General features: G+C 42.8%; 15 non-coding genes across 15 annotated transcripts; all 15 read right to left on the bottom strand.

The window, feature by feature from the left end:
* Positions 1–585: 585 nt before the first annotated feature.
* LOC142998019 (5S ribosomal RNA) lies at positions 586–704 on the bottom strand. Its single transcript, XR_012962698.1, has one exon. It is a non-coding gene; the product is annotated as a 5S ribosomal RNA (ribosomal RNA).
* Positions 705–1,193: 489 nt separating this feature from the next.
* LOC142998007 (5S ribosomal RNA) lies at positions 1,194–1,312 on the bottom strand. Its single transcript, XR_012962697.1, has one exon. It is a non-coding gene; the product is annotated as a 5S ribosomal RNA (ribosomal RNA).
* Positions 1,313–2,055: 743 nt separating this feature from the next.
* LOC142997995 (5S ribosomal RNA) lies at positions 2,056–2,174 on the bottom strand. The gene has a single exon (XR_012962696.1). It is a non-coding gene; the product is annotated as a 5S ribosomal RNA (ribosomal RNA).
* Positions 2,175–2,921: 747 nt separating this feature from the next.
* LOC142997983 (5S ribosomal RNA) lies at positions 2,922–3,040 on the bottom strand. The gene has a single exon (XR_012962685.1). It is a non-coding gene; the product is annotated as a 5S ribosomal RNA (ribosomal RNA).
* A 489-nt stretch (positions 3,041–3,529) lies between these two features.
* On the bottom strand, positions 3,530–3,648 carry LOC142997972 (5S ribosomal RNA). Its single transcript, XR_012962674.1, has one exon. It is a non-coding gene; the product is annotated as a 5S ribosomal RNA (ribosomal RNA).
* Positions 3,649–4,395: 747 nt separating this feature from the next.
* On the bottom strand, positions 4,396–4,514 carry LOC142997961 (5S ribosomal RNA). The gene has a single exon (XR_012962663.1). It is a non-coding gene; the product is annotated as a 5S ribosomal RNA (ribosomal RNA).
* Positions 4,515–5,003: 489 nt separating this feature from the next.
* On the bottom strand, positions 5,004–5,122 carry LOC142997950 (5S ribosomal RNA). The gene has a single exon (XR_012962652.1). It is a non-coding gene; the product is annotated as a 5S ribosomal RNA (ribosomal RNA).
* A 739-nt stretch (positions 5,123–5,861) lies between these two features.
* On the bottom strand, positions 5,862–5,980 carry LOC142998666 (5S ribosomal RNA). The gene has a single exon (XR_012962965.1). It is a non-coding gene; the product is annotated as a 5S ribosomal RNA (ribosomal RNA).
* A 747-nt stretch (positions 5,981–6,727) lies between these two features.
* Positions 6,728–6,846, bottom strand: LOC142997939 (5S ribosomal RNA). The gene has a single exon (XR_012962641.1). It is a non-coding gene; the product is annotated as a 5S ribosomal RNA (ribosomal RNA).
* Positions 6,847–7,335: 489 nt separating this feature from the next.
* LOC142998623 (5S ribosomal RNA) lies at positions 7,336–7,454 on the bottom strand. Its single transcript, XR_012962925.1, has one exon. It is a non-coding gene; the product is annotated as a 5S ribosomal RNA (ribosomal RNA).
* A 751-nt stretch (positions 7,455–8,205) lies between these two features.
* On the bottom strand, positions 8,206–8,324 carry LOC142997926 (5S ribosomal RNA). Its single transcript, XR_012962629.1, has one exon. It is a non-coding gene; the product is annotated as a 5S ribosomal RNA (ribosomal RNA).
* A 747-nt stretch (positions 8,325–9,071) lies between these two features.
* Positions 9,072–9,190, bottom strand: LOC142997915 (5S ribosomal RNA). Its single transcript, XR_012962618.1, has one exon. It is a non-coding gene; the product is annotated as a 5S ribosomal RNA (ribosomal RNA).
* Positions 9,191–9,935: 745 nt separating this feature from the next.
* On the bottom strand, positions 9,936–10,054 carry LOC142997902 (5S ribosomal RNA). The gene has a single exon (XR_012962607.1). It is a non-coding gene; the product is annotated as a 5S ribosomal RNA (ribosomal RNA).
* Positions 10,055–10,797: 743 nt separating this feature from the next.
* On the bottom strand, positions 10,798–10,916 carry LOC142997891 (5S ribosomal RNA). The gene has a single exon (XR_012962596.1). It is a non-coding gene; the product is annotated as a 5S ribosomal RNA (ribosomal RNA).
* A 489-nt stretch (positions 10,917–11,405) lies between these two features.
* Positions 11,406–11,524, bottom strand: LOC142998729 (5S ribosomal RNA). Its single transcript, XR_012963026.1, has one exon. It is a non-coding gene; the product is annotated as a 5S ribosomal RNA (ribosomal RNA).
* Positions 11,525–12,132: the final 608 nt, after the last annotated feature.

The following is a 12,132-nucleotide window of genomic DNA, read 5'->3' as shown; positions in this document are numbered from 1 at the left end:
TAATCCACACATAGAACATAAAAAGTGACCACTAACAACTCCTACGCTCACGATGGTCATCATCATCATCTTCATCATCTTCATCATCATCTTCATCATCACACAGTGGCTCGTCTCATTCACTTCTCATGTGCATTTATTCTTCATATATTATGACCATGTACAATACTGGTTTTCTGATTGTGTGCTTTCATATATCTTTCCTAATGTAACTTCAATGTTTTTTGAAATGTTTATGGGTTCAAAGCCAGCTGGAACCATCTTTGGCTTTTCCTCACTTCCACACACACACACACACACACACACACACACACACGGTCTCTCTCTCTCTCTCTCTCTCTCTCTCTCTTTCTCTCTCTCTCTCTGTGTGTGGGGAGGGGGCGTATACAGAATACCAGGACAGAGGGAGTGTTAATTTGCAAATTGTAGAAGTTTCTCAGTTATATTCCTTTTTAAAGCTCTTTAAATGTTATTGTACTTTTGTACAGCTGTGCAGCATTGAGTGAAGTGTAAAAAGCTGCAATAATATTTCCTGAAATGACAGTGAAGGAGAAACAGCGCCCCCCGCTGCTTAGAGGGCGAAAATGCTTACGGCACCGGGTATTCCCAGGCGGTCTCCCATCCAAGTACTAACCCGGCCCGACCCTGCTTAGCTTCCGAGATCGGACGAGATCGGGCGTGTTCAGAGTGGTATGGCCGTAAACGAGGAGTGCAGCCACACACAGGCTCTTTATAGGTGAGACAGACCCGGGTCAAGTCATTGTGCACACAAAGATACCAAACTACGTTTTTGGAAAATAATTTATGATCCAAATCAACATTTAAAGCTTTGGTGATGGAGGGTTAGGTCAGGAGAAATGAATTTCTCCTCTTTTCCTCTCCTTTTCTCTCTTTTTTTTCTTATCTTGTCTTCTACCCCAGTGTCATTTAGTAAATATTATTGTCGCATTTTAAACTTCACTCAATGCTGCACAGCTGTAGAACTTTCTTCATCTTTGTTCATATAATTGTGATGTTGAATAATTAGCCAATTGAAAGAGGTTCTCAGTTATATTCCTTTTTAAAGCTCTTTAAATGTTATTGTACTTTTGTACAGCTGTGCAGCATTGAGTGAAGTGTAAAAAGCTGCAATAATATTTCCTGAAATGACAGTGAAGGAGAAACAGCGCCCCCCGCTGCTTAGAGGGCGAAAATGCTTACGGCACCGGGTATTCCCAGGCGGTCTCCCATCCAAGTACTAACCCGGCCCGACCCTGCTTAGCTTCCGAGATCGGACGAGATCGGGCGTGTTCAGAGTGGTATGGCCGTAAACGAGGAGTGCAGCCACACACAGGCTCTTTATAGGTGAGACAGACCCGGGTCAAGTCATTGTGTACACACAACTACGTTAAAGTTCATGAATATCACAATTAACATGATGCCTTCATTAGAAACACACATTTCTGGTTAGTCAAGTCTTACCTCATGAAACTGATAATCCACACATAGAACATAAAAAGTGACCACTAACAACTCCTACGCTCACGATGGTCATCATCATCATCTTCATCATCTTCATCATCATCTTCATCATCACACAGTGGCTCGTCTCATTCACTTCTCATGTGCATTTATTCTTCATATATTATGACCATGTACAATACTGGTTTTCTGATTGTGTGCTTTCATATATCTTTCCTAATGTAACTTCAATGTTTTTTGAAATGTTTATGGGTTCAAAGCCAGCTGGAACCATCTTTGGCTTTTCCTCACTTCCACACACACACACACACACACACACACACGGTCTCTCTCTCTCTCTCTCTCTCTCTCTCTCTCTCTCTCTCTCTCTCTCTGTGTGTGGGGAGGGGGCGTATACAGAATACCAGGACAGAGGGAGTGTTAATTTGCAAATTGTAGAAGTTTCTCAGTTATATTCCTTTTTAAAGCTCTTTAAATGTTATTGTACTTTTGTACAGCTGTGCAGCATTGAGTGAAGTGTAAAAAGCTGCAATAATATTTCCTGAAATGACAGTGAAGGAGAAACAGCGCCCCCCGCTGCTTAGAGGGCGAAAATGCTTACGGCACCGGGTATTCCCAGGCGGTCTCCCATCCAAGTACTAACCCGGCCCGACCCTGCTTAGCTTCCGAGATCGGACGAGATCGGGCGTGTTCAGAGTGGTATGGCCGTAAACGAGGAGTGCAGCCACACACAGGCTCTTTATAGGTGAGACAGACCCGGGTCAAGTCATTGTGTACACACAACTACGTTAAAGTTCATGAATATCACAATTAACATGATGCCTTCATTAGAAACACACATTTCTGGTTAGTCAAGTCTTACCTCATGAAACTGATAATCCACACATAGAACATAAAAAGTGACCACTAACAACTCCTACGCTCACGATGGTCATCATCATCATCTTCATCATCTTCATCATCATCTTCATCATCACACAGTGGCTCGTCTCATTCACTTCTCATGTGCATTTATTCTTCATATATTATGACCATGTACAATACTGGTTTTCTGATTGTGTGCTTTCATATATCTTTCCTAATGTAACTTCAATGTTTTTTGAAATGTTTATGGGTTCAAAGCCAGCTGGAACCATCTTTGGCTTTTCCTCACTTCCACACACACACACACACACACACACACACACACACGGTCTCTCTCTCTCTCTCTCTCTCTCTCTCTCTTTCTCTCTCTCTCTCTGTGTGTGGGGAGGGGGCGTATACAGAATACCAGGACAGAGGGAGTGTTAATTTGCAAATTGTAGAAGTTTCTCAGTTATATTCCTTTTTAAAGCTCTTTAAATGTTATTGTACTTTTGTACAGCTGTGCAGCATTGAGTGAAGTGTAAAAAGCTGCAATAATATTTCCTGAAATGACAGTGAAGGAGAAACAGCGCCCCCCGCTGCTTAGAGGGCGAAAATGCTTACGGCACCGGGTATTCCCAGGCGGTCTCCCATCCAAGTACTAACCCGGCCCGACCCTGCTTAGCTTCCGAGATCGGACGAGATCGGGCGTGTTCAGAGTGGTATGGCCGTAAACGAGGAGTGCAGCCACACACAGGCTCTTTATAGGTGAGACAGACCCGGGTCAAGTCATTGTGCACACAAAGATACCAAACTACGTTTTTGGAAAATAATTTATGATCCAAATCAACATTTAAAGCTTTGGTGATGGAGGGTTAGGTCAGGAGAAATGAATTTCTCCTCTTTTCCTCTCCTTTTCTCTCTTTTTTTTCTTATCTTGTCTTCTACCCCAGTGTCATTTAGTAAATATTATTGTCGCATTTTAAACTTCACTCAATGCTGCACAGCTGTAGAACTTTCTTCATCTTTGTTCATATAATTGTGATGTTGAATAATTAGCCAATTGAAAGAGGTTCTCAGTTATATTCCTTTTTAAAGCTCTTTAAATGTTATTGTACTTTTGTACAGCTGTGCAGCATTGAGTGAAGTGTAAAAAGCTGCAATAATATTTCCTGAAATGACAGTGAAGGAGAAACAGCGCCCCCCGCTGCTTAGAGGGCGAAAATGCTTACGGCACCGGGTATTCCCAGGCGGTCTCCCATCCAAGTACTAACCCGGCCCGACCCTGCTTAGCTTCCGAGATCGGACGAGATCGGGCGTGTTCAGAGTGGTATGGCCGTAAACGAGGAGTGCAGCCACACACAGGCTCTTTATAGGTGAGACAGACCCGGGTCAAGTCATTGTGTACACACAACTACGTTAAAGTTCATGAATATCACAATTAACATGATGCCTTCATTAGAAACACACATTTCTGGTTAGTCAAGTCTTACCTCATGAAACTGATAATCCACACATAGAACATAAAAAGTGACCACTAACAACTCCTACGCTCACGATGGTCATCATCATCATCCTCATCATCTTCATCATCATCTTCATCATCACACAGTGGCTCGTCTCATTCACTTCTCATGTGCATTTATTCTTCATATATTATGACCATGTACAATACTGGTTTTCTGATTGTGTGCTTTCATATATCTTTCCTAATGTAACTTCAATGTTTTTTGAAATGTTTATGGGTTCAAAGCCAGCTGGAACCATCTTTGGCTTTTCCTCACTTCCACACACACACACACACACACACACACACACACACGGTCTCTCTCTCTCTCTCTCTCTCTCTCTCTCTTTCTCTCTCTCTCTCTGTGTGTGGGGAGGGGGCGTATACAGAATACCAGGACAGAGGGAGTGTTAATTTGCAAATTGTAGAAGTTTCTCAGTTATATTCCTTTTTAAAGCTCTTTAAATGTTATTGTACTTTTGTACAGCTGTGCAGCATTGAGTGAAGTGTAAAAAGCTGCAATAATATTTCCTGAAATGACAGTGAAGGAGAAACAGCGCCCCCCGCTGCTTAGAGGGCGAAAATGCTTACGGCACCGGGTATTCCCAGGCGGTCTCCCATCCAAGTACTAACCCGGCCCGACCCTGCTTAGCTTCCGAGATCGGACGAGATCGGGCGTGTTCAGAGTGGTATGGCCGTAAACGAGGAGTGCAGCCACACACAGGCTCTTTATAGGTGAGACAGACCCGGGTCAAGTCATTGTGCACACAAAGATACCAAACTACGTTTTTGGAAAATAATTTATGATCCAAATCAACATTTAAAGCTTTGGTGATGGAGGGTTAGGTCAGGAGAAATGAATTTCTCCTCTTTTCCTCTCCTTTTCTCTCTTTTTTTTCTTATCTTGTCTTCTACCCCAGTGTCATTTAGTAAATATTATTGTCGCATTTTAAACTTCACTCAATGCTGCACAGCTGTAGAACTTTCTTCATCTTTGTTCATATAATTGTGATGTTGAATAATTAGCCAATTGAAAGAGGTTCTCAGTTATATTCCTTTTTAAAGCTCTTTAAATGTTATTGTACTTTTGTACAGCTGTGCAGCATTGAGTGAAGTGTAAAAAGCTGCAATAATATTTCCTGAAATGACAGTGAAGGAGAAACAGCGCCCCCCGCTGCTTAGAGGGCGAAAATGCTTACGGCACCGGGTATTCCCAGGCGGTCTCCCATCCAAGTACTAACCCGGCCCGACCCTGCTTAGCTTCCGAGATCGGACGAGATCGGGCGTGTTCAGAGTGGTATGGCCGTAAACGAGGAGTGCAGCCACACACAGGCTCTTTATAGGTGAGACAGACCCGGGTCAAGTCATTGTGTACACACAACTACGTTAAAGTTCATGAATATCACAATTAACATGATGCCTTCATTAGAAACACACATTTCTGGTTAGTCAAGTCTTACCTCATGAAACTGATAATCCACACATAGAACATAAAAAGTGACCACTAACAACTCCTACGCTCACGATGGTCATCATCATCATCTTCATCATCTTCATCATCATCTTCATCATCACACAGTGGCTCGTCTCATTCACTTCTCATGTGCATTTATTCTTCATATATTATGACCATGTACAATACTGGTTTTCTGATTGTGTGCTTTCATATATCTTTCCTAATGTAACTTCAATGTTTTTTGAAATGTTTATGGGTTCAAAGCCAGCTGGAACCATCTTTGGCTTTTCCTCACTTCCACACACACACACACACACACACACACACGGTCTCTCTCTCTCTCTCTCTCTCTCTCTCTCTCTCTCTCTCTCTCTGTGTGTGGGGAGGGGGCGTATACAGAATACCAGGACAGAGGGAGTGTTAATTTGCAAATTGTAGAAGTTTCTCAGTTATATTCCTTTTTAAAGCTCTTTAAATGTTATTGTACTTTTGTACAGCTGTGCAGCATTGAGTGAAGTGTAAAAAGCTGCAATAATATTTCCTGAAATGACAGTGAAGGAGAAACAGCGCCCCCCGCTGCTTAGAGGGCGAAAATGCTTACGGCACCGGGTATTCCCAGGCGGTCTCCCATCCAAGTACTAACCCAGCCCGACCCTGCTTAGCTTCCGAGATCGGACGAGATCGGGCGTGTTCAGAGTGGTATGGCCGTAAACGAGGAGTGCAGCCACACACAGGCTCTTTATAGGTGAGACAGACCCGGGTCAAGTCATTGTGTACACACAACTACGTTAAAGTTCATGAATATCACAATTAACATGATGCCTTCATTAGAAACACACATTTCTGGTTAGTCAAGTCTTACCTCATGAAACTGATAATCCACACATAGAACATAAAAAGTGACCACTAACAACTCCTACGCTCACGATGGTCATCATCATCATCTTCATCATCTTCATCATCATCTTCATCATCACACAGTGGCTCGTCTCATTCACTTCTCATGTGCATTTATTCTTCATATATTATGACCATGTACAATACTGGTTTTCTGATTGTGTGCTTTCATATATCTTTCCTAATGTAACTTCAATGTTTTTTGAAATGTTTATGGGTTCAAAGCCAGCTGGAACCATCTTTGGCTTTTCCTCACTTCCACACACACACACACACACACACACACACACACACACACGGTCTCTCTCTCTCTCTCTCTCTCTCTCTTTCTCTCTCTCTCTCTGTGTGTGGGGAGGGGGCGTATACAGAATACCAGGACAGAGGGAGTGTTAATTTGCAAATTGTAGAAGTTTCTCAGTTATATTCCTTTTTAAAGCTCTTTAAATGTTATTGTACTTTTGTACAGCTGTGCAGCATTGAGTGAAGTGTAAAAAGCTGCAATAATATTTCCTGAAATGACAGTGAAGGAGAAACAGCGCCCCCCGCTGCTTAGAGGGCGAAAATGCTTACGGCACCGGGTATTCCCAGGCGGTCTCCCATCCAAGTACTAACCCGGCCCGACCCTGCTTAGCTTCCGAGATCGGACGAGATCGGGCGTGTTCAGAGTGGTATGGCCGTAAACGAGGAGTGCAGCCACACACAGGCTCTTTATAGGTGAGACAGACCCGGGTCAAGTCATTGTGCACACAAAGATACCAAACTACGTTTTTGGAAAATAATTTATGATCCAAATCAACATTTAAAGCTTTGGTGATGGAGGGTTAGGTCAGGAGAAATGAATTTCTCCTCTTTTCCTCTCCTTTTCTCTCTTTTTTTTCTTATCTTGTCTTCTACCCCAGTGTCATTTAGTAAATATTATTGTCGCATTTTAAACTTCACTCAATGCTGCACAGCTGTAGAACTTTCTTCATCTTTGTTCATATAATTGTGATGTTGAATAATTAGCCAATTGAAAGAGGTTCTCAGTTATATTCCTTTTTAAAGCTCTTTAAATGTTATTGTACTTTTGTACAGCTGTGCAGCATTGAGTGAAGTGTAAAAAGCTGCAATAATATTTCCTGAAATGACAGTGAAGGAGAAACAGCGCCCCCCGCTGCTTAGAGGGCGAAAATGCTTACAGCACCGGGTATTCCCAGGCGGTCTCCCATCCAAGTACTAACCCGGCCCGACCCTGCTTAGCTTCCGAGATCGGACGAGATCGGGCGTGTTCAGAGTGGTATGGCCGTAAACGAGGAGTGCAGCCACACACAGGCTCTTTATAGGTGAGACAGACCCGGGTCAAGTCATTGTGTACACACAACTACGTTAAAGTTCATGAATATCACAATTAACATGATGCCTTCATTAGAAACACACATTTCTGGTTAGTCAAGTCTTACCTCATGAAACTGATAATCCACACATAGAACATAAAAAGTGACCACTAACAACTCCTACGCTCACGATGGTCATCATCATCATCTTCATCATCTTCATCATCATCTTCATCATCACACAGTGGCTCGTCTCATTCACTTCTCATGTGCATTTATTCTTCATATATTATGACCATGTACAATACTGGTTTTCTGATTGTGTGCTTTCATATATCTTTCCTAATGTAACTTCAATGTTTTTTGAAATGTTTATGGGTTCAAAGCCAGCTGGAACCATCTTTGGCTTTTCCTCACTTCCACACACACACACACACACACACACACACGGTCTCTCTCTCTCTCTCTCTCTCTCTCTCTCTCTCTCTCTCTCTCTCTCTCTCTCTCTGTGTGTGGGGAGGGGGCGTATACAGAATACCAGGACAGAGGGAGTGTTAATTTGCAAATTGTAGAAGTTTCTCAGTTATGTTCCTTTTTAAAGCTCTTTAAATGTTATTGTACTTTTGTACAGCTGTGCAGCATTGAGTGAAGTGTAAAAAGCTGCAATAATATTTCCTGAAATGACAGTGAAGGAGAAACAGCGCCCCCCGCTGCTTAGAGGGCGAAAATGCTTACGGCACCGGGTATTCCCAGGCGGTCTCCCATCCAAGTACTAACCCGGCCCGACCCTGCTTAGCTTCCGAGATCGGACGAGATCGGGCGTGTTCAGAGTGGTATGGCCGTAAACGAGGAGTGCAGCCACACACAGGCTCTTTATAGGTGAGACAGACCCGGGTCAAGTCATTGTGTACACACAACTACGTTAAAGTTCATGAATATCACAATTAACATGATGCCTTCATTAGAAACACACATTTCTGGTTAGTCAAGTCTTACCTCATGAAACTGATAATCCACACATAGAACATAAAAAGTGACCACTAACAACTCCTACGCTCACGATGGTCATCATCATCATCTTCATCATCTTCATCATCATCTTCATCATCACACAGTGGCTCGTCTCATTCACTTCTCATGTGCATTTATTCTTCATATATTATGACCATGTACAATACTGGTTTTCTGATTGTGTGCTTTCATATATCTTTCCTAATGTAACTTCAATGTTTTTTGAAATGTTTATGGGTTCAAAGCCAGCTGGAACCATCTTTGGCTTTTCCTCACTTCCACACACACACACACACACACACACACACGGTCTCTCTCTCTCTCTCTCTCTCTCTCTCTCTCTCTCTCTCTCTCTCTCTCTCTGTGTGTGGGGAGGGGGCGTATACAGAATACCAGGACAGAGGGAGTGTTAATTTGCAAATTGTAGAAGTTTCTCAGTTATATTCCTTTTTAAAGCTCTTTAAATGTTATTGTACTTTTGTACAGCTGTGCAGCATTGAGTGAAGTGTAAAAAGCTGCAATAATATTTCCTGAAATGACAGTGAAGGAGAAACAGCGCCCCCCGCTGCTTAGAGGGCGAAAATGCTTACGGCACCGGGTATTCCCAGGCGGTCTCCCATCCAAGTACTAACCCGGCCCGACCCTGCTTAGCTTCCGAGATCGGACGAGATCGGGCGTGTTCAGAGTGGTATGGCCGTAAACGAGGAGTGCAGCCACACACAGGCTCTTTATAGGTGAGACAGACCCGGGTCAAGTCATTGTGTACACACAACTACGTTAAAGTTCATGAATATCACAATTAACATGATGCCTTCATTAGAAACACACATTTCTGGTTAGTCAAGTCTTACCTCATGAAACTGATAATCCACACATAGAACATAAAAAGTGACCACTAACAACTCCTACGCTCACGATGGTCATCATCATCATCTTCATCATCTTCATCATCATCTTCATCATCACACAGTGGCTCGTCTCATTCACTTCTCATGTGCATTTATTCTTCATATATTATGACCATGTACAATACTGGTTTTCTGATTGTGTGCTTTCATATATCTTTCCTAATGTAACTTCAATGTTTTTTGAAATGTTTATGGGTTCAAAGCCAGCTGGAACCATCTTTGGCTTTTCCTCACTTCCACACACACACACACACACACACACACACGGTCTCTCTCTCTCTCTCTCTCTCTCTCTCTCTCTCTCTCTCTCTCTCTCTCTGTGTGTGGGGAGGGGGCGTATACAGAATACCAGGACAGAGGGAGTGTTAATTTGCAAATTGTAGAAGTTTCTCAGTTATGTTCCTTTTTAAAGCTCTTTAAATGTTATTGTACTTTTGTACAGCTGTGCAGCATTGAGTGAAGTGTAAAAAGCTGCAATAATATTTCCTGAAATGACAGTGAAGGAGAAACAGCGCCCCCCGCTGCTTAGAGGGCGAAAATGCTTACGGCACCGGGTATTCCCAGGCGGTCTCCCATCCAAGTACTAACCCGGCCCGACCCTGCTTAGCTTCCGAGATCGGACGAGATCGGGCGTGTTCAGAGTGGTATGGCCGTAAACGAGGAGTGCAGCCACACACAGGCTCTTTATAGGTGAGACAGACCCGGGTCAAGTCATTGTGTACACACAACTACGTTAAAGTTCATGAATATCACAATTAACATGATGCCTTCATTAGAAACACACATTTCTGGTTAGTCAAGTCTTACCTCATGAAACTGATAATCCACACATAGAACATAAAAAGTGACCACTAACAACTCCTACGCTCACGATGGTCATCATCATCATCTTCATCATCTTCATCATCATCTTCATCATCACACAGTGGCTCGTCTCATTCACTTCTCATGTGCATTTATTCTTCATATATTATGACCATGTACAATACTGGTTTTCTGATTGTGTGCTTTCATATATCTTTCCTAATGTAACTTCAATGTTTTTTGAAATGTTTATGGGTTCAAAGCCAGCTGGAACCATCTTTGGCTTTTCCTCACTTCCACACACACACACACACACACACACACACGGTCTCTCTCTCTCTCTCTCTCTCTCTCTCTCTCTCTCTCTCTCTCTCTCTGTGTGTGGGGAGGGGGCGTATACAGAATACCAGGACAGAGGGAGTGTTAATTTGCAAATTGTAGAAGTTTCTCAGTTATATTCCTTTTTAAAGCTCTTTAAATGTTATTGTACTTTTGTACAGCTGTGCAGCATTGAGTGAAGTGTAAAAAGCTGCAATAATATTTCCTGAAATGACAGTGAAGGAGAAACAGCGCCCCCCGCTGCTTAGAGGGCGAAAATGCTTACGGCACCGGGTATTCCCAGGCGGTCTCCCATCCAAGTACTAACCCGGCCCGACCCTGCTTAGCTTCCGAGATCGGACGAGATCGGGCGTGTTCAGAGTGGTATGGCCGTAAACGAGGAGTGCAGCCACACACAGGCTCTTTATAGGTGAGACAGACCCGGGTCAAGTCATTGTGCACACAAAGATACCAAACTACGTTTTTGGAAAATAATTTATGATCCAAATCAACATTTAAAGCTTTGGTGATGGAGGGTTAGGTCAGGAGAAATGAATTTCTCCTCTTTTCCTCTCCTTTTCTCTCTTTTTTTTCTTATCTTGTCTTCTACCCCAGTGTCATTTAGTAAATATTATTGTCGCATTTTACACTTCACTCAATGCTGCACAGCTGTAGAACTTTCTTCATCTTTGTTCATATAATTGTGATGTTGAATAATTAGCCAATTGAAAGAGGTTCTCAGTTATATTCCTTTTTAAAGCTCTTTAAATGTTATTGTACTTTTGTACAGCTGTGCAGCATTGAGTGAAGTGTAAGAAGCTGCAATAATATTTCCTGAAATGACAGTGAAGGAGAAACAGCGCCCCCCGCTGCTTAGAGGGCGAAAATTCTTACGGCACCGGGTATTCCCAGGCGGTCTCCCATCCAAGTACTAACCCGGCCCGACCCTGCTTAGCTTCCGAGATCGGACGAGATCGGGCGTGTTCAGAGTGGTATGGCCGTAAACGAGGAGTGCAGCCACACACAGGCTCTTTATAGGTGAGACAGACCCGGGTCAAGTCATTGTGTACACACAACTACGTTAAAGTTCATGAATATCACAATTAACATGATGCCTTCATTAGAAACACACATTTCTGGTTAGTCAAGTCTTACCTCATGAAACTGATAATCCACACATAGAACATAAAAAGTGACCACTAACAACTCCTACGCTCACGATGGTCATCATCATCATCTTCATCATCTTCATCATCATCTTCATCATCACACAGTGGCTCGTCTCATTCACTTCTCATGTGCATTTATTCTTCATATATTATGACCATGTACAATACTGGTTTTCTGATTGTGTGCTTTCATATATCTTTCCTAATGTAACTTCAATGTTTTTTGAAATGTTTATGGGTTCAAAGCCAGCTGGAACCATCTTTGGCTTTTCCTCACTTCCACACACACACACACACACACACACACACACGGTCTCTCTCTCTCTCTCTCTCTCTCTCTTTCTCTCTCTCTCTCTGTGTGTGGGGAGGGGGCGTATACAGAATACCAGGACAGAGGGAGTGTTAATTTGCAAATTGTAGAAGTTTCTCAGTTATATTCCTTTTT

The sequence above is a fragment of the Genypterus blacodes genome, unplaced genomic scaffold, assembly GCF_046128005.1.
Source record: "Genypterus blacodes isolate CSIRO-AG114 ecotype Tasmania unplaced genomic scaffold, CSIRO-AGI_Gbla_v1 ptg000039l_1, whole genome shotgun sequence".
Classification (NCBI taxonomy): Eukaryota; Metazoa; Chordata; class Actinopteri; order Ophidiiformes; family Ophidiidae; genus Genypterus; species Genypterus blacodes.
This window is presented reverse-complemented; position numbering and strand designations above follow the sequence as displayed.